Source organism: Myotis nattereri (assembly GCF_964212035.1).
Source record: "Myotis nattereri genome assembly, chromosome: 4".
NCBI lineage: Eukaryota > Metazoa > Chordata > Mammalia > Chiroptera > Vespertilionidae > Myotis > Myotis nattereri.
In genome coordinates this window covers 1312013-1332226 of record NC_138079.1, presented here as the reverse complement: position 1 = coordinate 1332226, position 20214 = coordinate 1312013, and the positions used below count along the sequence as shown (strand labels likewise).

Genomic DNA, 20214 nt, shown 5'->3' with positions numbered 1-20214 from the left:
CTGGCCTCCGAAGGCGCCAGGCCCAGCCCGCAGGTGGAGAAGGGAGAGCCGCCAGGACAGGCTGAGGGCCGCGGCGGAGGCAGACCCTCTCGGGAGTGTCCATCATGGGAGCCCGTGGCCTGCTTCCTCTTCTGGGTCTGATTGAGCCAGAGTTTCTGTTACTTCATCGCAAACGTCTTAGGGACACTCTGTGCAATGATGACTCATGCTTTCCAGCCTCTCCCACCGGATCGTGAGCTTCGGGGTCCCTGAGGGAAGAGTGGCCAGATGAACGAATACACGAACGAATGCAAAGAAAGAGGAGAGAGCCCGGGGCCGGAGTGTGTGGGGGCTGTGGAAGCCATGGCCATGAGGGGGGCTGTGGAAGGCCATGGCCATGAGGGGGGCTGTGGAAGGCCATGACCGTGTGGGGGGCTGTGGAAGGCCATGGCCGTGTGGGGGGCTGTGGAAGGTCATGGCCGTGAGGGGGGCTGTGTAAGCCATGGCCGTGTGGGGGGCTGTGGAAGGCCATGGCCGTGAGGGGGGCTGTGTAAGCCATGGCCGTGTGGGGGGCTGTGGAAGGCCATGGCCGTGAGGGGGGCTGTGGAAGGCCATGGCCATGTGGGGGGCTGTGGAAGGCCATGGCCGTGTGGGGGGCTGTGGAAGGCCATGGCCGTGTGGGGGGCTGTGGAAGGTCATGGCCATGTGGGGGGCTGTGGAAGGCCATGGCTGTGTGGGGGGCTGTGGAAGGCCATGGCCGTGTGGGGGGCTGTGGAAGGCCATGACCGTGTGGGGGGCTGTGGAAGGCCATGGCCGTGTGGGGGGCTGTGGAAGGTCATGGCCGTGTGGGGGGTGTGGAAGGCCATGGCCGTGAGGGGGGCTGTGTAAGCCATGGCCGTGTGGGGGGCTGTGGAAGGTCATGGCCGTGTGGGGGCTGTGGAAGGTCATGGCCGTGTGGGGGGCTGTGGAAGGTCATGGCCGTGTGGGGGGCTGTGGAAGGTCATGGCCGTGTGGGGGGCTGTGGAAGGCCATGACCGTGTGGGGGGCTGTGGAAGGAGACCATGACCCGTGTGGGGGGCTGTGGAAGGAGACCATGACCCGTGTGGGGGCTGTGGAAGGCCATGACCGTGTGGGGGGCTGTGGAAGGCCATGGCCGTGTGGGGGGCTGTGGAAGGTCATGGCCGTGTGGGGGGTGTGGAAGGCCATGGCCGTGAGGGGGGCTGTGTAAGCCATGGCCGTGTGGGGGGCTGTGGAAGGTCATGGCCGTGTGGGGGCTGTGGAAGGAGACCATGACCCGTGTGGGGGGTGTGGAAGGCCATGGCCGTGAGGGGGGCTGTGTAAGCCATGGCCGTGTGGGGGGCTGTGGAAGGCCATGGCCGTGTGGGGGGCTGTGGAAGGCCATGGCCATCATTTCACTCGCTCTTCTTGGCTCTCACAGATGTCTGCCAGCTCAGGGCTGAGCCCGGGAGCCTCCAGGCTGTGTTCATGTGGGAACAGCGCTCTGCTGGGCAAGGAGCCGGCTCCCCAGACCTTTCAAGGTCTCTGCAGAGCAGGGCACAGCCCAGCCCAGAGAAAACCGTCGGGACCAACCTGCGTCCTTTCATGCAATAAACACAAGGAACGTTGACGCGTCCGTTCCTGCTTCAAGCTCTCGGCCACGGAGCTCGTGGGCCGTGGACGCCCTAGGGCAGCGGGCGGGCGTGGGGAGGCCTGGAGTCCAGCTCCCAGGTGAAGTCCGCGCCCAGGGGCTGGAGCCGGCGGGGCCGCCCTGCCATGCGTGCAGCTCTAAGGAACCTCCCGTGTTTCTTCCTGCGTGTAAGCCCCCGCCCCCCGCCCCGCGCACCTGTTCAGGACGACACTCTCCGTCCAGTCTCGGAATAAAAAAGGGAAGTTTCACTGAACCTCAGAAGACGAAGACCACAGAGGGGAGACTTCTCACTGTCCCCTGGTTTTGCTTCCCCTGCTTCTGCCCCCCCCTTCCCCTCTCCCTTCCCCCCTCCCAGAGGAACGGCTCGGCCCCACGGGAAGTGGTGGCCGAGGAAAGGCCTGGCTGTGGCCTCCTGTCCCCCGGCCTCCGAGGTCAGGGCCGGGGCGCGGGGAGCGTGGCTGGCAGAACGAGTTACAGATCAGAGCCGAGGGCTGCGGACGTGCTGGTGCAGAGAGAGTGGCTCCAAGAACCGGCTCCAGGCCGGGCCCCACCCACGGGGAGCTCCTGTGAGTCCCCAGGCCTCGCGGGCCTGGATTTCCTCCGCCGCAGAGTGGGCATGCCAGGCAGTGCTGGGCGAGATGCGCCCCCTTCCCCCGGCCACCAACACCAGTAGCTGCTGGTCTCCTGATCCCTCTCGTCCCCTCAGGTGTCAGCCATGTCCTCCCTGCGTCTGTCCCTAAGGCTCGCGCCTGCTGTCGCACTGGCCGGGGTTAGGGGTTCGTCTCTGGAGCGGGGAGGAGGATGTTCGTCTCTGGAGGGAGGAGGAGGAGGTTACCCTGACAACGTCTCTTATCCTCGATGCGTAAGCACAGGGCCAGGTGCTCCAGGTCAAGGTTAGTCTCCTCGAGGCCTCAGGATGTGACTCCCACTCCCCCCGCGCAGACAGAGTTGTGATCAGAACACCCGTGGGTTCCTTGGCACTGAGCTCGCTGGGCTGCGGGCGCCCCGTTCTGTTCGCAGGCTGGACAGCTAAGCAGTACCCCGAAGCCATGGTCACCGTGAAGGGCCACCTGAAGGCGCACCCCACCTCACAGGCCTCCTACGGGGGGGCGGGGGATCCACCGAGGACCAGGCACACGTCCTTCCATCTCTCCATCGACGGCCATCGCTCACTCACTCACCAACACTGATGCTGCGTCCAGTCCCTCACCAACACAAGCTGCAGGGTCAGGACTTGGGGGTACAGAGTAAACACGGGGGGGGGGGCACGTTCCTTCCTGGTTTGGTAGGAGATGCGGGTGAAGGGGTGGCCCTACAAACGCTGTCATTAGTGCCTCTGATGGGGCAGGTGTGGGTGGAGGGAGGGCACGAGGAAGGAAGGATCGCGGAGGAAGGAGGGAGGGAGGCACTGGGCGAGCTCTAGGCAGGAACAGCCTGTGCGAGGCTGACCCACAGGACAGGGCGAGTTGCGACAGAGATTGGGTGAGGACGGGCGGGATGGGGAAGCTGGAGGAGAAGGTACAGGGAGCGCCTCTAGGTTCCCGAGCAAGAGGCTGCTCGAGCCCTAGCTTGTGTGGCTCAGTGGATAGAAGGGTCCTGGGTTCGAGTTCGGTCAGGGCACATGCCCTGGTTGCGGGCTTGATCCCCGTGTGGGTGTGCAGGAGGCAGCCGATCCATGATTCTCATCATTGATGTTTCTCTCCCTCTCCCTTCCTCTCTGACATCAATCAATCAATCAATCAAGCAATCAATAAAGAGGCTGCTGGATGCACAGGCCTCAGGAAAGCGATCCTGTCCCTATGCTGCAGGGTGAGAGGTGACAGGCAGAGGCAGGGGGAGGGGGTGGCGTGGGGGGCGGGGGGGGGGCGCGTGTTGGCACGATGGGGACGATGGGATGAGGGCCAGGCAGTGGCTGCGCAGGGGAAGAACCTGCTGAGTGATGAACCCGCCCAGGGGTGCCGCCCGGGGGACAGGCAGGGCCGGGAGGTGCACCCCGCCTCACAGGCCTCCCGGGGGGCAGGGCCCACACGGCCAAGGGAACCAGCGGCCCCAGGAAAGGGCCCCTGAAGCCGCTGAGCTGGGCCCTGGGCAGGAAGGGGCTGAGCTGGGCTCGGGGCAAGCAGAATGGCAGCCAGAATGGTGGCACGTGCTTCCAGAGATGTGTCTGGTGACCGTGGGAACGGGGATCCGAGGGGGGCCAGCAAGCCCATTAGGGAGGTGAGGGCCGGCGATGGCGGAGGCTGAGTGCGGGGCGGTGAGTGGGGGGGGCAAGCCGGGTAGTGGGGGGACTCTGAGGAGGCGGTTTTGAAAGGAAGGTGACAGTTCACTTGGGGACACTGAGTGTGACGGCCTGAGACAGCGGATGGACACGTCCTGCCCCAGCCCAGGCCCCGGGGACTCCTGTCATCTGGTCCAGCTGCCTCAGCAAAGCCTCGGACATGCAGGGGGGCCTGGCCCAGAGCAGTCACACTTGCCTGAGTCATCGCTCGCTCTCTCTCTCTCTAAATGCTCCAGGGAGCAGACAGTACACCAATCCCATGCCTCTTGGAAGTATTTGCTTCATGCCCGGATTTCCAGAAGGTTCCTGCTGTAGATGAGCGTAAGGCCATGTTGTCACCTGACACTGACATTGGACGTGAAGGTGTAGGTTGCATCATCTCCCAGAGGATGGGGCTGAATCAGTTTGCAAATTTGAGCGTTCATCTCAAATGCCTGCTGTTGGTTTTTTTTGTTTGTTTTATTTGTTTGTTTTTAATCCTCATTTGAGGATATGTTTCCATTGATGTTTAGAGAGAGTGGGAGGGAGGGGGAGAAAGAGTGAGAGAGAAACATCGATGTGAGAGAAACACATGGATGGATTGCCCCCCGCCCACACCCTGAGCAGGACCAGGGATCGAGACTGTAACCGAGGGTACATGCCCTTGATCAGAACGGGATCCAGGACCTTTCGGTCCACGGGCCAATGACACTCTATTCACTGAGCAAACCGGCCAGGGCTGAAATGCATGTTTTAAGACAGATGGTCTCCCTGAATTTGTTGCATAACGAACATAATATTCAATACAACACTCCCCAGGCTCAGACTCTTGCTTGCCAGATATTCGTTCAAAATTAAGGTCCCTTTGCTATCATACCAAACCTGATATTCAACGTTATTCTTGACTCCATGTTGAAAACAACTTTTAGGAAACATGACATATAATGCTAAATTGAGCCTAAGTAATAAAACCTGGCATTTAATATGGGCGGCAGTAATCTACGTGTAGTCCCATAATTCCATTCACCTTTTTAATATCTTTACACTCTACTATCTTTAATAATAAAAGCATAATATGCTAATTAGACCAGATGTCCTTCCAGGTGACCTTCCGGACGAAGCCAGGGCTGTGAGGGAAGCCCGGGTCCCAGGGGCCAGCAGCTGGGGGAAGGAAGGCCTACTCTTGCACAGATTTCATGCATCGGGCCTCCAGTCTATAATAATTATCATTCTCAGGGAATGTGGTCAATTTTAGGTTGAACCATTTTAAATAAACATAGACAGGCCTGGCCAGCATGGCTCAGTTGGCCAGGCCTCACCCCGTGCACCATGGCCCCCGGGCCTCACCTCCGGGAGCCTTGCTGACCCTGCCCTGGGAGTGACCACTGGCAGGTCTTAGGGACGCCCACCCGGAAGGCGTACTCATCGCTCCCCCCGCATCATCGGTCAGAGCAAACCCCCGGCTGGCCTGAGGTGCGGCGGGCGGGGAAGTGTCAGCGCGTCACACCGGGCAAGGAACACCACCACCTACCGCACCACCCTGTGCTCCAAGTTTGTTTCCAGCTTCAGAAGTGAGTTGCCAGCCCGTCCGGTGATGCCCAGGGGTTGAGCATCCACCTATGAACCAGGAGGTCACGGTTCCACTCCTGGTCAGGGCACAGGCCCGGGTTGCGGCTGGATCCCCAGTGTGGGGCGTGCAGGAGGCAGCCCATCCATGATTCCCTCTCATCATTATGTTTCTCTCTCTCCCTCTCCCTTCCTCTCTGGAATCAATAAAAACATGTTTTTTAAAGTTCATTGCTAGGTCAAGTACAATTGGGGAGAAAGGAACTTGACCTTTGGGGGGCCCCTAGGTTTCAAAGACCAAACCCGTGCTGGACTCCACGTGAGCTTGGCCACCCTGACCCAGATGGGCCGGTCCTGAATCCCGCCCAGGCAGGAGGCTGCAGGGATGGTGGGCATCCTGGCGGGCGGTGAGCGCGGGGGGCCGCCGGCCAGGCGCGGTGAGGTCAGTCCCTTTGGAGGGGTGCGCTGCCTGCTGGCCGGCCTGCCTCCCCCAGAGCGGCGCGTTCCTGAGCAGCGCCAGCATTCTGACTGTGGGACGCCGCCCGTGCTCGGGGAAATGCTTCCTGCCAAGTGGTTTCCATCATCTCCTGCTTTCTTGGAATCATCTGTGTTCAGCCGAGAGGAATAGTCGGGGAGACATTAATCGGAACCATTCCAGTTTCTCACTCCCTAGCTCATCGGGGCTGTTGAAGACTGTATTGACCTGGCAGCAGTCACATTGCCCCAGCCACGACCCAAGCGCAGACGCCCCTGCCACTCCGGTTTTTTATTCATTTAAATGTTTTCTGAAGTCAGGTGGGGATGCAACTAGATTGGCTTCTTTTTATTCAAAAGAGGCGACCTCCATGCTGGAATAGCTTCTTCCAAATTCTGAGCAATCAAGAAATTCCTTTAAAGCGTTCTACAGTCAGGAAGTGTCTGAGCTCAGAGCGGATTTAAGTCCTGGTTTGGTTGAGGGCGGGCAGGGCGAAAGCTGCGTTATAATGGCAGCAAGAAGGAGCTGGAGTGAAGCCAGGGGGTGACAGAGGGAGGGTCCCGGCCGCCCGTGGGCTTCGGAGCGGCCGTGGTTGCCGGCTCTGAGCGAGCGGCCGGAGGGAAGGAGAGGAAAAGAGGGCACAGCCAAGTCTTACACAGCCCCCGCCCCCCCATTCCTAAGGACAAGTTACTGTAAAAGTCAGCATTCCTCCCACCAGTCAGAGTGAAGATAAACAGGGGCCCACAGGCCAGCTTCCCGTTGTTTGAGTTTTATAAGCAAATTTAAGTCTCATTTTAAAAAAAATGAATGCACTTTATTTTTAAAGCAGTTTTAGGTTCACAGCACAACCGAGCAGAAAGCACGCGTCCCCAGGCCCCCCTGTTCTCACACCCCTTGTCCACGGGGCGCCTTTGGCCAGTGCCTCTGATGCCCTTCCTTCCTTCAGTAGATCCAGGTTTCCGACCCAGATGACCTTCCTCTTTAACCCTTTTCGGTCCAACATGGAGCCTGGCTCGACAGACCAGGCACTAGGAGCAGGTCCAACGTCGAGGCTGAGGTCGACACCGCAAACCGGGTCCACATTCAATCCCGTCAATTAATTTGGACCAGACTGTTTGAATTCCAAAAATAAAATTGGACCGCAAAGGGTTAAAGAACATCTCCTAACATTCCTTGCAAGTCGCAAGTCTCAAGTCAGGTCTCCTGGCAAAAATCCCTCCCCTTTCACATTTGTCTGCGAGTCTTCACTTCTCCTGCACTTCTGCAGGACGATTCTGGGGGCACAGAACCCTGTCCATATTTCAGGCCCCGCTCTTGCTCAGATGGCTTCTGGTAAGTCAGATGTAATTGTCCCTTTTGGTCTCCTATAGGGAAGGTGGTAGACTCCTCTGGCTTCTTTCAAGATTAAAAGGAATCTTTGATATTCTGATATTTGAATATGATATGCCTAAGCATAGTGTTGTTGTGTGTGTTTTGGCGTTTATCCTAAATACCAAAGAAGTGATGTTCTCCGAGCTTCCTGGATCTCTGGCTTGGCGTCTGGCATTAATTTAGGGTCACTTCTTCGTCGTTATTTCTTCTGGTTCTCTGGGTTTTCTCCTCCTGGCGTGACCACGTGTCGGTAACACCTTCTGTGGTCGTCCCGCAGTTCCCGGATCTTCTGGTTTAGCTTTCTTCTTCCCGTTTTTTTGTTTTTTTGTTTTTTTGTCTTTGCTTCTCAGTTTTGAAAGTTTGTGCGCTGTGTCCTCAAACTCAGAGATTCTTCCCTCAGCCACACACAGTCTGCTCATCATCCCGTCAAAGGCTTCTTAGTTCCTGGCGTTTTGACCTCTGGCATGTCTTCCTTGATTCTTTCTCCGAATCTCCATCTCTCTGTTTACATCATCTTTCTGTTCTTGCATGTTACCTATTTTTTTTTTCATGGAAGCCTTGAGCATATTAATTTTAGTTTTTAAAAATTTTTGGTCTGACCAGAAAATTTTAAAATGAATAATACCTGACTCTGGCTCTATTAATTGTTCTGTCTCTCCAAAGTGTGACTTCTGCATCTTAGTATGTCCTGTGACTTCCTGTTGGAAGGTGGACCTGATGCGCTGGTAGAAGGAACTGTGGCCAGTGGGCTTTGGTAATGTGTGGTGTGGGGTGGCGGGAAGGGACATGTCCCGGAGTCCAGCGGGTGGTCCATGAAGTCCTAAAGGTTGGCGACCGCTGCCATAGTCCTGTGGTGAGGCCTGAGTCTCAGGTCCCCCTTTCCCTTGGATGGGGCAGGGTGGCGAGAGTGGGCTGGGTTGGGCATTTCCCTCACCCCAGGTAGGTTAGGCCCTGACGAAACCTCAGCAGGTTACGCTCTAGTTAAACAGTTTCTCCTTGTCAAGAACAGAATGCTCTGCCCGGCCGGCATGGCTCAGTGATTGAGCATCAACCCATGAGCTAGGAGGTTACAGTTCGACTCCCAGTCAGGGCACATGCCCAGATTGCGGGCTTGATCCCCAGCATGGGGCATGCAGGAGGCAACCGATCCATGATGCTCTCTCATCATTGATGTTCCTCTCTCTCTCTCTCTCTCTCTCTCTCTCTCTCCCTCTTCCTTCCTTTCTGAAATATATATATACTAACATATATATATTAATAATAATAAAAGTGTAATATGATAATTAGACCAGACAGCTGGATGACCTTCTGGACGAAGCCGGGGCTGTGAGGGCCAAGCCCCTTGCATGAATTTTGTGCATCAGGCCTCTAGTATGTATATATCTCCTATATAATAAAGAGCTAATATGCAAATGGTCATCATGCCCTCATGCCCTCGCACCAGAACTGCTCAGATACTCAACACTGAGGAGAGAGGGATGGGGACCAGCCAGGCTGCAGCCTGGGAGAGGGACAAGCCGCCCACCCCATGGTCCTGGGTGCCTGTGGCTGCGGCCTGGGCGAAGCTGCCCGCCCACGGTCCCCTGCAGCTGTGCCAGCCAGGGCAAAGCCGGACTGGGTCCTGAGTGCCTGTGGCCGGCCAGAGGGAGGGAAGCCCAGGTTCCAGGTGCCTGCAACTCTCCAGAGGAGGGAATCCTGAGTCCCAGGGCGGGGCAAGGCAGAGGCAGTTAGGGGCGATCAGGCAGGCAGGGGAGCGGTTAGGAGCCAGTGATCCCGAATTGTGAGAGGCAGTTGGACATCCCCTGAAGGGTCCCGGATTGGAGAGGGTGCAGGTCAAGCTGAGGAACACCCTCCCCCCGCCCCCCCCCCCAGTGCACAAATTTTGTGCACCAAGCCACTCGGAATACGCAGCCTGTTCTAAGAGAACGACGGACTTTCGTTGTGTGCCTCCAGAAGATGCCGACCTGGAGAGACGAGTTTCCTACGCGGGGAACTAGTCCCCACCAATGAACCCTTCTGATGTAAACAGAACCCGAAACTCTCAGCATAAATGGAACCTGAAACTCTCAAGTGCCCGTGTATTTCCACGAAGTCGATTTAAACCAGAAAAGATTCCATTCTCTCAAAGAAAGGTCTCCACCTACCTCCACGCTGTGGTCTAGAAAGAGCTGTTGTTATTAGCCGCGGCCACAGTGACACCAGCGGCTGCTCCCCCCTGCCCGGCCAGGTGCCCCTTCTGGAACGCTGGCTGCACTTTCTGGTCGTGCCACTTGCCTGGCACCGAGTATCACACAGCCACTCAGCCTTTTATGGGCCCGGCTACCACTTCAAGGAGACTGAGGCCTCGAGGGACAGGGACGGCCATGCCATGCCTTCTTAGGGGTCCCTGGAGTCTTCCATGCCAGCGCTTTCCTCAGAAGGTGATCAGTCCGTATTGTTGACTAGAGGCCCAGTGCATGGATTCGTGCACCAGTGGGGTCCCTCAGCCTGGCCTGCACCCTCTCGCAATCCGGGACCCCTCAAGGAAGGTCAGGCTGCCAGTTTCAGCCCAATGCCCACAGGCCAGGCCGAGGGACCCCACCGGTGCATGAATCCCTGCACCGGACCTCTAGTATGCATATGAGATCTTTGGTCAACCTCTTCCCGCCCTCCCCCCTTCCCCCTGAGATTCATTAGTCTGTTCCATGTTTCCATGCCTGTGCATTGAGCTTCTGCCCCCTGGTGGTCAGTGCACCGTCATAGCTACCGGTCGAATGGTCGAATGATTGACGGGTCACTGAGTCTTTTATATATATAGATGGTGATCATGATTAATATATGACGTGGACAAGAAATGTGTCTCAATCGTCCTGTTTCTCAGTGTCTGGCCCAGAGCAGGTCCTCACGCCCAGTTCCCTGAATAAATGAACAGATGGACGAGGGATGAATCACTGGATGAAAATCTGGTTGGACACATACACACAGAAGATGAAGAATAGATTACTTTTCAGGTTCCTTATTAAAAATGTAACAGGAATCACACTTTTTCCCTCTTACTTGGGCATAAAAGGGAAGACAGACCATGTCTGCCCACAGGCAGAAGCAGCTCCTCTGAGGTTGCCATTTCTACCGTCACAGTTTTAATTCCCCAGAACTCTTTTTATTCTGCGAGGATCTCATTTCTATGGCATCCTGCTCTTGTTTCATGCGGATAATCATTTTTTTAATCTCTCAAAGGATATTCAAGTTAATTTTTTAAAAAATTCTTCATATGTTGTTATAGTTTCCGTTTTCTGAAGTTGCTTTTGTCTTTTCCTGTTTATTCTTTGTCAGGACTGGTGAAGAGGGTAAGATTGTCCCCACGTGCAGACCCGGCTAGCCTGTCATGTCACATGAATGCAGGCCGAGCACATGAGACCCCTGGGCAGAGACAAAGACTCTCTTACTCCCGGACGTAGCCACGCCCAGGCTATAAGCATTTGCATCAATTTCCTGAGCATCATTTTCCGCAGGGCCATGCAAAGAAGCCTGGGCAGTGCCTGCACGCACAGTAGGTTGTGTGAAAGGAGGGAAACCCCCCGCTTGGGGAACCCCAATCTTTTATAACGCACAGTAAGTCTTCTGACTTGCTCCAGAGTGAGATAGTCTACTGGACAGCAAGCAAGCCTGCCCTTCGCCTGGGAGGGCGGCACTCTGTCTGTCACGGCTGTTTGCTGTACAAACGTCTTTGAAAAGATTGCCTGGAGCAAAAGCACGGTGACTCTGCTGGAAACCATGCCGACATGCGAGACACTCTGAGAGTGATCTCCCAGCCTCGCTGGTTCCGTATCCCTCAGGTTAGCCACTTTCCTCGAGCGTCTGGTGGTGCAGCCATCTGCCTGCATTTAAGAACTGCCTCGGTGATGTAAGCCGGCCAAGCAGCAGGAAGAAGGCTGCGGGGACAGGGCGATCGGGGAGCGGGTTTCGACAGGTAGGAATTCAGCTTCTGCTGAACACCCAGGTCTCGGGTCAGCTCCTGGCTTTCAGCTACGCCGGGGGCCCTCGGCCTAGGGGACTCCTGTTTCACGCTCCGTAAGCTGCGCTGTTCATACAGTGGCCACGGCCACATGTGGCTGTTGAGCACGTGAAATGTCCAGATTTAAATCAGCTGTGACTGTAAGACACTAATTAAGTTCAAAGACTTGGCACAAAAAATGTAAAATACCTCATTAATAATTTTATACTGATAATGTGTCAAAATGGCAATATTTTGGATACCTGGGGTTAAATAAAATATATTACTAAAGTTACTATGTGCCTTTCTCCTTTTATCTTAAAAATGCTGCTATTGGAAAATTCCAGGTGTAGGGAGGGCTTCTGGTGACACCTGTCTACCGGTCTCGTCGGGTTTCCCGCGACAGTCGGTCCTTCCCTAGAGGTGCCCAGTCCTTCTTCCTTCCTCGTGGCCTCTTTCTCCTCCGCCCTCGGAGAGGAGTTTATGTCAGAAGCTCACAGGACAGACAGAGCCCCGGGTGACCGAGGATAACGCCCCCCCCACCCCCCGCCCCGACTCTCTGCATCTGTGGCCAAAGCCCCCTTCCCAGGTGTGGTGGCACATGCGCGGCTCCGGGGGTGAGGGTGTCGGCCGCTTTGGGGGACACTGTTCTGCTCACCACGCGATCACGTGTCCGTTTCACAAGGGACGGAACGGAAGCACAGAGAGGGTAAGCTCCGTGCGGAGGGCGGCCCAGCTGGAAGGACCGGAGCTGGGTTTGAGCCCTGGCTGCTTAGAAGCAGGGCCTGTGCTGCATCCGGGCGTGGATGCCTGAGCGGTGAGGACAAAACAGGGAAAAAAGAGGTTAAAAGGGGCAGAAGCCAAAGCCCGCCTTGGGCAGAGGCCTGAAGCCCGCGGACGGTTCCTGTCGAAGGCGTATTGCGATGATTTCTCACGGCTGAGAGGCCCGGGAGGAGGAAGGCAGCCTCTCCTTGCTGCTGTCAGGGTGTCACTCACAGAGGCCCCTCACGGGACACGGGGTGGCTCCGGGAAAGCGACGGACGTGGTTCTGCCGGGAACTGATAACACCCTGCCCCGCGGGACCGGGCACCGAGGCCTGGTCCCTGCCACTCTCCCGACGCAGAGCTGGGAGAAATGTGAGGAAGAACATTCCGGAAAGGAAGCTGTCCCGGGGTTCCCACCCTGCCCCGACCAGCTGCGGAGTCCTCACCAGCAAGCGGCCTCCTCTCCCCACCCCCGCCCCCCCGCCCCCGCTCCCCTCCCAGCCCGGCTCCTGTCTGAAGATGAGGATGCATCTACACATTTAAGAACATTTATTATGAACATTATTTATTTGTTAAATTAAATCGATTGGGGTGACATTGCTGAATAGGTCACCTAGGTTTCAGGGGGTTTCTGGGTTGCAGATCTGTGCCCATCTCCCAAAGCCACACCTTCTCCGGCGGCAGGAAGAGCTGATCCACATCTGATTGGTGTCTGTGAGCATGTGCACGTGTGCACGTCGGGTGAGGAAAGACGGGCTGGACGCAGAGACCTGAGAGAGGGAGGCGGAGGGCCTGTGACCGAATGCCCGCTCCTGAGGACCTGGCTCTGCGCCCCTCAGCGCCTGCGCCCTGAATGGCAGCGACGGAGGCGAGGCGATGGCGATGGCGATGGCGATGGCGATGGCGATGGCGATGGCGATGGCGATGGCAGTGGTGAGAGCAGGCCCCACATCCGCGCTTGTCTCTCCGGCGAGCAGAGCAGAGCAGACGGGCTCCGCAGCAGCGGCGATGGGAGACGTGGAGCCACCGCCCCGACCTCTCACCCCTGACCCCTCACCCCTCCCTGACCGCTCTCCTGCCTCCTGCGCGGGCGCCTCTTCTCCACCGCCCTCCTCCTGTTTGCTCTGGGCCTCGCGTTATCTAGTCCCTGCTGAGCACGGTTTCCTCCCCGATTAGCTGACGTTAGCGTCTTCTTTCCGGCCCTTTTGTGCGAATTCCCACACAGGCCCCTTTGGCACGGGCCCAGCGTTTTCTGTCTCAGCTCCTGTTTTGCGTGAAGTTCCTAAAAATGTCCATGTTCTATGTATAGAACAGCCGGTCCCCAAGGGCACGCTCCAGGCGGCGTCTCCCAGGCCCCGTCCGTCCATCACACCCAATACCCGAGCTGTAGGCTGCTCCGGAGCGGGGAGTGCTGGCTGGCCCAGGCGGGGGGAGTGCTGGCCCAGGCGGGGGGGGGGGGGGGGGGCGGGGGAGGTACGATGCTGGCCCAGGTGGGCGGGGTGCTGGCCCAGGTGGAGGGGGGGGGTGCTGGCCCAGGTGGGGGGGTGCTGGCCCAGGTGGAGGGGGGGTGCTGGCCCAGGTTGGGGGGGTGCTGGCCCAGGGTCGGGGAGGGGGGTGTTGAGTGCTGGCCCAGGCGGAGGGACTGCTGGCCCAGGCACCTTCCGAGAGCAGCGTCTCTCGTCTCTCCAAGGCCTTGGGGCAGTGTCCTGGGAGTGACCCCAACTCCAGGGATGCTGGGACCAGGTCTCTGTGTGCGCACACCCCCTGCCCCCCCCCCCCCGCCTCACTCTCCTGGGGCAAAATACCGACAAAGGGGGGAGTGCCTGTTACTGTTACAGATTGTTCCTGGGGTGCAGTGGGTCCCAGCATGAACCTGGGAGCCTCTTTTGGGGACCCTCAACCCTCAAAGTCCTCCTTCCACTCCTTTGGACCCTAGAATGTGATCTCATTCGGGGGGGGGGGTGCCTACAGACGCGACAAAGCCGTTGACAGCCTCGTCCCTGTGGCCGTTGACGGGAGAAGACATCCCTGAGTCACTCCGAGGCCTCGAGACCCCGTCCCCTCCTCCAGCTCAGAACAAACACCCCAGTTTCTTCTTCAGCGAGGCCTTCGGCTCGTCCCCGCAGTGGCCTGACCCCTGGAGGAGCCTCCGTTTCCGCCACATCCCGGTTCCCCTCCCCTGGACACGTGGCCGATACACTCCCAGCCGCCCTGGTCGGCACGGGCAGCCTGGGACTGTTCTCTCCCGCACGTGGGTCCCAGCGGTCGGCGGTGAGGAGGCAAAGGCCCTCCGCTGTGGCCGATGGGCAGCAGGTGCTCCAGTGACTGGAATCACACGCTGAAGACGGCAGCAGCCTGGGTCCCCAGTGATTGTAGAGGTTAAGGCGCTCCCGCCCCAGCGGGACCTGAGAAATAAACGTCTTTCCTTTTTGCCATTTTTTAAAATATATTTTCATTGATCTCAGGGAGGAAGGGAGAGGGAAAGAGAGAGAGCATCACTGATTGCGGCCTCCTGCACGCCCCCCACTGAGATCAGCCCGCAACCCAGGCCTGTGCCCTGACCGGGAAAGGAACCCTGACCTCCTGGGTCCTAGGTCGACGCTCACCACTGAGCCACCCTGCCGGGCAGGTTCTTTTCTTTCAGCCACGAACCCTCTGAAGTGCTAACAAGCAGACAGGCCAGTTTAATGACCTGAGAAGCCTGGTCCCTCCACCAAGAGCGTCCAGGCTCACCCAGCTCACCCTTCCTCAGGCCCCCAGCCCCCAGCGCAGGGCTGGGCACCCAGGAGCTCACTGCGGGCGTCTCCCGCATGAGCGGCGCTGCTCAGGGGACGTGGGACGGGCTTGCAGACTAGATCCCGGGACAGCTCAGACGCGTAGAGCTCTTCCCGGCCCTGGACACGCAGGCTGCTGCCCTGCCCGGTGCTGGGGCCTGTGGGAGGAGGCAGAGGCCCTGGCTCAAGGGCTCCTGTCCAAGGTGTGGGCAGGTCACGGGGTGGGGGTATCTCAGTGCCCGGAGGCAGTTACCAAGGGAGCTCTTACCACCCTGACACCTGCAGGCAAAGGGGGGCCTACACGGAGCTCCAAGAGGAAGCTGTGTGAGGAGGGGCCTCCCCCAGGAGCCCGCCTGCAGCCCTGGCACCAGCAGGGAGGAGGCGGCGCCGTGCGGGCATGAGACCCGCATCCCCATCTTCTCGGCTTCGAGCGCCGTGGCGGGTCCTCCTTCCTGAGGAGCCATGTGGGGGCGAGGCCTGCTCTCCCCACGCCGGGCCTGCCCTTCCGCGACCTGAGAGCCCGCTTCGTGCCGTGTGCCACCCCCGAGCCCTGCAAGTGCCCACTTTCCCCACCCACGTCCCGAGGGGCAGCCACTACGATCCCAGACCCCCTTCTCTCGGGCGGGGCGTCCCCGGAGGCCTGTGAGCCGCACGTGCTGAGCCCCGACCTGGCGGCCGGCGGTGGCACAGGGCAGAGAGCGGGCGAACCCGCACAGTCGTGCCCGCGATGCGAGACCGTGCTCCCTCCTGGGTTCCATCAGCTCATCGGTTACGGTTCTGCCCTGACATTAGCCGTTGATTGGTCGGCAGTGAGACAGACGTGAGCAGAGCAAGGACGATGGCCAGGCACAGGTCACCAGGCCTAGCAAAGGACAGGGTAGGGTCTGACCTCGTCCCCAGGTGACCTTTCCCCCCAGCGTACCGCTGGCCGTGTGGTTTGACCCCTGACCTCTCCTCCCTGCAGGTAACATCCAGGTCTCAGTTGTAGCTCAGCTCCAGGCCCAGACACACAGCACCAGACGAGGCTGCCCCGGGACCAGCGCATTGGACAGTGACCCCCCCCCCCCCCGCCCTGGCGCCCACCAGCCCAGCAGTGGAGGCCCCGCCCCTGAAGGACACCCCTGGGGAGCTGCTGACCTTCTACTGAGATCTCCCCTGGAGCCTGGCCAGTGTGGCTCAGTGGTTGAGCGTCGACCTATGGACCAGGTCAGGGTTCAATTCCCGGTCAGGACACAGGCCCGGGTTGCGGGCTCCATCCCCAGTGGGGGGCGTGCAGGAGGCAGCCCATCCATGACTCTCTCTCATCACTGATGTTTCTATCGCTCCCTCTCCCTTCCTCTCTGAAATCAATAAAAATGTATTTAAAAGTCATCCATCCGGGTGTGAGTGGAGACACTTCAGTAAATAGGAAAATGTCACCTGCATCTCAGTCCCACCGCCCCCCCCCCCCCCGTGGCTTTTCCTGGAAGCCCCTTTCGCACACGTTCCTCCTCCGGAAATTCACCAACCAGGGGCCTGGCCTGAGGCGGCTCCTGCCGTGGACCAGGTCACAGACCACAGCCCCAGCCTGTTCGCGCCTCAAGGTTATGAACTCAGACGCCACGACAGCCACGCACAGACCGCCTCCCGCTGTGCGCTTCAGCCGCCCCCGCCTTTCCGTGAGGGTCTCCCCGCTCCCGTCGCCCCGCTCCCGTCTCCCCGCTCCCGGCCGCCCGGCTCCAACCACTGCCGGGAGGTCTTGTCCAACTGGACCCAGTATTTGCTCAAACCACCTCAACATTTTAAATCTTCCTCCGTTTATTTTTGAACACGGACTCACGTTCACTGTGGTGTTGAGCAGGCTGAGCAGGCGGATGTAGAGGCAAAGTTGGGAGAGAAATGAGCCCCAGGGAAGACGAAGGCTCCCAGGGGAGGCCGAGAGGGTGCGCAGGCCCTTTCCACAGAGGGGCCCAGGGAGCTCCTTCGGACGGTGGGCAGCGGGGCTGGTGGGGTTGGGGGGAGAAGAGTGTATCTGGTCAAAAAATTGGGGACGGTTAGCTTTCTCTGCAGCATTCAGAGTAGAGGAATAAAACCAGGTTACTTCGTTGTTTAAAAAATATCTTTGAAGTCAGCTCAGGGAAATAAGCTGATATAGAGACGTGTGTGGACAGTCCTCGAGAGGGTGTCTGCGGCTAGAACAGATATGGGAAGAAGGACTGGCCAGCTCAACGCCTGTCCTCTTGTCAAAAAAGAAATTTTTTAAAAAATGCTCTGATATTCTCAGGGGAGAGAGGAAAACAGATGGGGTAAATGCCAACTTCAGTTAAAAGAATATGACACCTTCCCCTCACCCTACACTCTCTGTCTCTCTCTCGTTCTCTCGTCTGTCACACACACACACACACACACACACACACACACGCACACACACGCACACACAATAAATGCATAAATGCTTGCAACATTCCTGGAAGATAACCTAGTTACAATGGGAAAATCTGACTATTCAGGCCTTTGATCTAATATTTCGAAGTCTAGCAATCGATCCTAGACATGAGAGGGCAGGTGTGGGAGAGGCTTGCTGTGGCTTCGGTCACGATACGTGATGAGTGGAAACACCGAACGGCTGTCACTGCAGACTGAGCCGCGGTCCATCGCAGGCTGGGACATCCGCGGGTTTTTGACAGATGGGGTCGATCCCGTTGACATGGAAACAGGCCCCAACACCTTAAAATGAAAGAAAAATGGTTACAGAGCAATAGAGAGTCTGTTCGCATTTATGTTTTTAAGAACACATGGCTAGATGGAAGCGTTAAAATATGTTAGAATATATGCCAAACTCTTCATTTCTCCGTTAAAGAGATTTAGGATTAGAAAACGACTTTGTTGTACTGCTTTAATTTTTACAAGTGAAACACTCGATTTTTTTAAAGGGAAATGTCCGGAGAGTAACCAAGCATTCGTGACAACATCTGTTGGTTTTGTACGTGGGACACTGGCCGTGGCTGGCCTTGCGGATTATGACACCCTAACCCAGCGAGGGGCGCGCGTGGGAGAGGCCAGCCAGCGGTGGAGTTTCTCACAGCAGCTGCCTCAGCACCAGCCACAGCAGCGCCGCGCGGCCGTGCGACATCCTGTCCCCCGAGGACTCCGCAGCAAGGAAACCACACGGGGCCTTGTGCCGACGGCCAGTGCGAAGCTGCCTGACCTGAGGGCGTGGAGCCGCCGGCGTCAGGTGTGTGTCCGTGAACGTCCACCGGGGAGTCTTCCTGAAATGAGAGGCCGGTGTCGGCCTATCTGATTAACGCACATGTGGGCACAGGGGCCTCCTGACCGCCTGGCCCAGACTCTGCGTCCACCCTCCCTGTGAGCACACCGGGGCTGCGAGGACAGGACGCTGCATTTTTTTAAACATATTTTTATTATGTACTAGAGGCCCAGCACAGAAATCGCATGTGGCAGCCCGCTGCTGCTCGCAGCCCCACCCACCTGCCCACCGCTGCTCACAGCGTTTTCCGCCCCACCAAACGCCCTCATGGTGACTGGTCGTTTGGTCGTCATGGACTCTGGCTTTATAGATAGATAGATAGATAGATAGATAGATAGATAGATGATAGATAGATAGAGATAGAGATAGATTAGATATAGATATAGATATAGATATAGATATAGATATAGATATAGATATAGATATAGACATAGATATAGATATATAGATATAGATACAGATAGATATATAGATATAGATATAGATGATATAGATATAGATATAGATGATATAGATATAGATATGGATATGGATATGGATATAGATATAGATATAGATATAGATATAGATATAGATATAGATATAGATAGATATAGATATATAGAAGCGTACTTACTGATCTCAGAGAGGAAGGGAGAGGGAGAGGGAGAAACATCAATGATGAGAGAATCATTGATAGGCTGCCTCCTGCACACCCCCTACTGGGGATCAAGCCTGCAACCCAGGCATGTGCCCTTGACCAGGAATCGAGCCCTGACCTCCTGGTTCATAGGTGGATGCTTAACCACTGAGCCATGCTGGCCGGGCAAGATGTTGTATTTTCAAATGGAATTTTGAATTTGACCTCTGAGGGTCCGCCTAGCCCTGACTCTGACCCCTCTCCTGGGAATTAGCAGAGGCTGGGTTCAGAGCAGGGCCTGGAGCCAAGGGGCCCGGGTTCAAGGTGTGGCTGCAGCAGGCAGAGGCTCAGGTCCCGGGAGGCAGACTCCGGGTCAGGGTTCGAGTGAGGAGAGTCACTCGGGAGGGAGAGCTCTGGGACCCGCAGCGATGAAGGAGCGGGAACAGCGGGGCTGGGTGGGGCACAGGCTGACCGGCAGTGCCGTCGGGCCAAGGCTGGGTCCGCCCCCCGGCTCCTGGAGCTGCAAGGGGCCTCAGAATCGTCCTGGGAAGGAGCCGGGCTGAGCCTCGTACCCGTGCCCATCCGTCCGCGGTGCGGCTGCCTGGGGGGCAGGCCCTGGGCTGGAGGCACGTGCAGCCACGGTCTGATCTCCAGCTGCTTCACTCTCCCACGTGCCCCAGGAGACTGCTGTCCAGGGTCAGAGGTCACGCGATGCCAAGCGAGGAGAGGCCCTCAGCAGCTGGGGGGGTGGTGGGGGAGCGTCCTTCGGGCCTGAGGGGCCTGGGCAGCCATCACACGCCTCTGCACTCTCACTAGTTACGTGACCCTGAGCAGGGCACTCGGCCTCCTCCCCTAATGTTCGCACAGGGCAACCTGCGGGCGGCAGCAGCACCTGCTCCGTGGAGGGTGGAGGTGAAGGCGTCGGTCGGGTGAAGCATCTATTGAGTGCTTGCTGCATGCGGGCAGCGCTGAGCTGAGTCCCCAGGTGCCTCTCACGTGGAGGGGCCGCACTGGGGCCGTGGGGCCGTGGGGAAGGGCCCCTCAGGAAGCAGCGAGGCCCCGGCTCCCCGCCGAGGGCTGGGTCCCGTGCACACCGTGGCAGCCGCGAACGGCCTGCCGTTTCCCCACACATACCCTTTCTCATGCCTCCGTGCGGGGCCAGCTCTGATCTGCACACGACGGGCGACGCTCCGCCCTGAGCCGAGCCCCGATGCTCTGCGTGTCTCGGCGCCGGCAGGTACGTCAGGCTCCGGGGACCCAGCCCGACTGCCGGGCTCCCGGGGGACCTTCCAGGCGTGGCCCGCTGGCCCGGCCGCTGCGCCGGGAGGGGCCGTGCGCCCAGGGACGAGATGCTGCTGCGTCAGGTCCAAGGCCGAGATGGGGTGCAGGGGCACAGGGCGAAGGCGGCTGGGGGGGGCGGTGAGTGCCACCCCGTCCTCCTCGCCCGCCTGAGACCGACACCCGCCAGGCCGATGGGAACCCCCTCTGCAGCCTCGAGGGCTGTGTCTTCCGTGGACTGTCCCTCCAGCCCCGCAGCCCCT

At 58.2% G+C, this 20214-nt stretch overlaps 1 protein-coding gene across 1 annotated transcript in view; it reads right to left on the bottom strand.

Moving 5' to 3' along the window:
• LOC308518094 (melanoma-associated antigen B4-like) overlaps nucleotides 1-20214 on the bottom strand; it is a gene marked incomplete at both ends in the record, with an annotated part of 362175 nt that overhangs the window by 310245 nt on the left and 31716 nt on the right. The gene's annotated exons all lie outside the window — the stretch shown is intronic.